Source organism: Cervus canadensis, chromosome 8, assembly GCF_019320065.1.
Source record: "Cervus canadensis isolate Bull #8, Minnesota chromosome 8, ASM1932006v1, whole genome shotgun sequence".
NCBI lineage: Eukaryota > Metazoa > Chordata > Mammalia > Artiodactyla > Cervidae > Cervus > Cervus canadensis.
The window spans coordinates 50,009,336-50,012,061 of NC_057393.1; the positions used below are offsets into that span (position 1 = coordinate 50,009,336).

The following is a 2,726-nucleotide window of genomic DNA, read 5'->3' on the forward strand; positions in this document are numbered from 1 at the left end:
TTAAAGGATTACAAAATAGTTATTGCTGCCCCCTGCTTTCAGGCCTGCTGTTACATTTTCCAACTGGATAAAATCTGCAGGACTTCTTTTGTCACCACGGGAATTCAGCCAAAGTGTCTATATGGGGGTGACTTCAGGCTTTTGTCCTTCCTATGGGGGACAGGGCCACTTACAAATTGTCCATGTAGATTCTTTCTGCACCTTTAAGGTAGAGCCCACTGTTTTTACCTTCCCATCCACTGTACAGAGTTGGTCTCAGCACTCATTGCTTTGGGAATAATTACTGTTACATGTGGCAAGGATACTTTCATGAACAGTTGTTTTAGTCACTAAGCTGTGTCCAACTCTTTTGCAACCACATGGACAATAGCCTGCCGGGCTCCTCTGTCCATGAGATTTCCCAGGCAAGTATACTGGAGTGGGTTGCCATTTCCTTCTCCAGCGGATCTACCTGACCCAGGGACCAAACCTGTGTCTCTTGCATCGGCAGGCGGGTTCTTTACCACTGAGCCACCAAGAAAGCTGTATTAATATATGGAAATGAGCAAGGAAGAAGATCATCACACATTGGAAGACAAAAATAATCTTAAAAACTGAACAATTTTTTTAAAGGGAGAAATCAAAATGAACAGACAGGAAAACTAACACTAGCGGAATCAGAGTTAGCACTGAATATAGAAAGATTTTAACTGTCTAGTACTCATATTTTCATAGAATGAAGGGATGCTCTGAAACATAGAAAGTAATTATTTGCTTCTTTAAGTTAAAAACATGATTACTAAGATTAAAGATTACAATAATAACACAAAGTTTGGATAGCAGAATTGTCATGGAAAAAGACTACGTTTGTAACTAGAGAACAAAGCTAAGAATTATACCAATGTACAGTTTAAAAAGTCAAAGCAATAGAGTTAAAAGACACTAAACAGAAAACATGGAGGCTAGATCTACTGTTACCAACATCTTTTAAAAGTTCAGACTGACATCCAACTTATCTCAAATGCTGGATTCTAGAAAGTAACAAATAAGAATGAAGGCTTTTGAACTAAAAACAAAAAACAACAAACAAAACAAGCAAACAAAAAAAACCTATTCTTATCAAAACTTTGATTCAATTATGAGGAAAAAAATAGAATTTTTATACATCAATTGAAAAAAGCTATATTTTACTTACACTTCCTTTTCCACAAAATGTATTCATTAACATATCCTTGAAAACTGAGAAATGAATCTAAGTATGTGGAGGATACCTAATGACAAAAATAATTAATTTTAAATAGTTACAGGTAATAATGCTATGGAATCCAATCCAGCTGTTAAATAAGGGTTCCCATCCCAAAGGACTTCCCTGGTGGCTCAGATGGTAAAGCGTCTGCCTACAATGCAGGAGACCCAGGTTCAATCCCTGGGTCGGGAAGATCTCTTGGAGAAGGAAATGGCAACCCACTCCAGTATTCTTGCCTGGAAAATCACATGGACGGAGGAGCCTGGTAGGCTACAGTCCACAGGGTCCCCAAGAGAGGGACACAACTGAGCAACTTCACTTTCACTTTCTTTCTTTCCCTTCCCCAAAAGGAAGCATCCAATAGGAAGAGAAGAATTCAAATCCTATGGAAAATAGTGTGTAGATTACTCAGAAAACTAAAAATAGAATTACCACAAGATCCAGCAATCCCGCTCTTGGGCATACATTCAGATTATGTTCATAGCAGCACCATTCACAATAGCCGAAAGATGGAAACAATCTAAATGTCCATCAATGGATGAATGGATAAAGAAGATGTGGTACATATACATACACAGTGCAATGAAGTAGTACTCAGTCATGAAAAGAATGAAATCGTGCCATTTGCAGCAACATGGATGCAACTAGAGATTATAATACTAAGTGAAATAAGTCAGAAAGAGACAGACAAATACCATGTCTGTCTAAATCTAAAATAAGGCACAAATAAACCTATCAACAAAACAGAAACAGACTCACAGACACAGAGAACAGACTTGTCAGTGTCGAGAGGGAGGGGAGGACTAGGAGCATGGGGTTAGCAGGTATAAACTATTGTATGTAGGATGGATAAACAAGGTCCTATGGTATAGCACAGGGGAATATGTCCAATATCCTGTAAAGAACCATAATGGAAAAGAATATTTAAAAATAAGAATGTCAAAAAAATGCCCATTTCAAAGCTATGAGGCCAAAGAATAAAACTGACAGAGTAGAAAATTATAAAAAAAAGAATTAAAATTCTGCTAGAATTTTTGTCTGTTCTATGGGATTCTAGGTTTGGGCTATGGTTAATGATCCAGTTTTAATAAATGCATTTGCTTAAAAGTTAGTGTAATAACTAGTAAAACAGATTTGTGAAGTAGAAAGTCCAATCCATGAGAACAACAGCAAAAGATCAATCTAACAAAACTCAAGGTAAAGGGAAAAAAAATCCATTGTAACTTAATGAAACAAAGCTTAATAAAGAGAAAACATAAACTGTGTCTAGAAACACAGTTGTTGATTATATTTTATGAAAACACTCTCATTTAAAACCTAGAAACATCAGATAAAATTAAATAAAGATTATTTTGCTTGCCTAGCTGAATTTTCAAGAGTGTTAGAGAAGTCATCACAGTCTGACATCTAGTAATCGGGATCATAACCTACAACTGAAGACCTGGCTGTCCTAAGGGCGTTTTCCAGTTATAAATTTGACTTTTAACAACCTCCAGATTTT

The 2,726-nt window shown here is 36.5% G+C and overlaps 1 non-coding gene across 1 annotated transcript; it reads left to right on the forward strand.

The window, feature by feature from the left end:
* The first annotated feature begins 1,345 nt into the window (after window positions 1-1,345).
* TRNAC-ACA lies at window positions 1,346-1,417 on the forward strand. The gene has a single exon. It is a non-coding gene; the product is annotated as a tRNA-Cys (tRNA).
* Window positions 1,418-2,726: the final 1,309 nt, after the last annotated feature.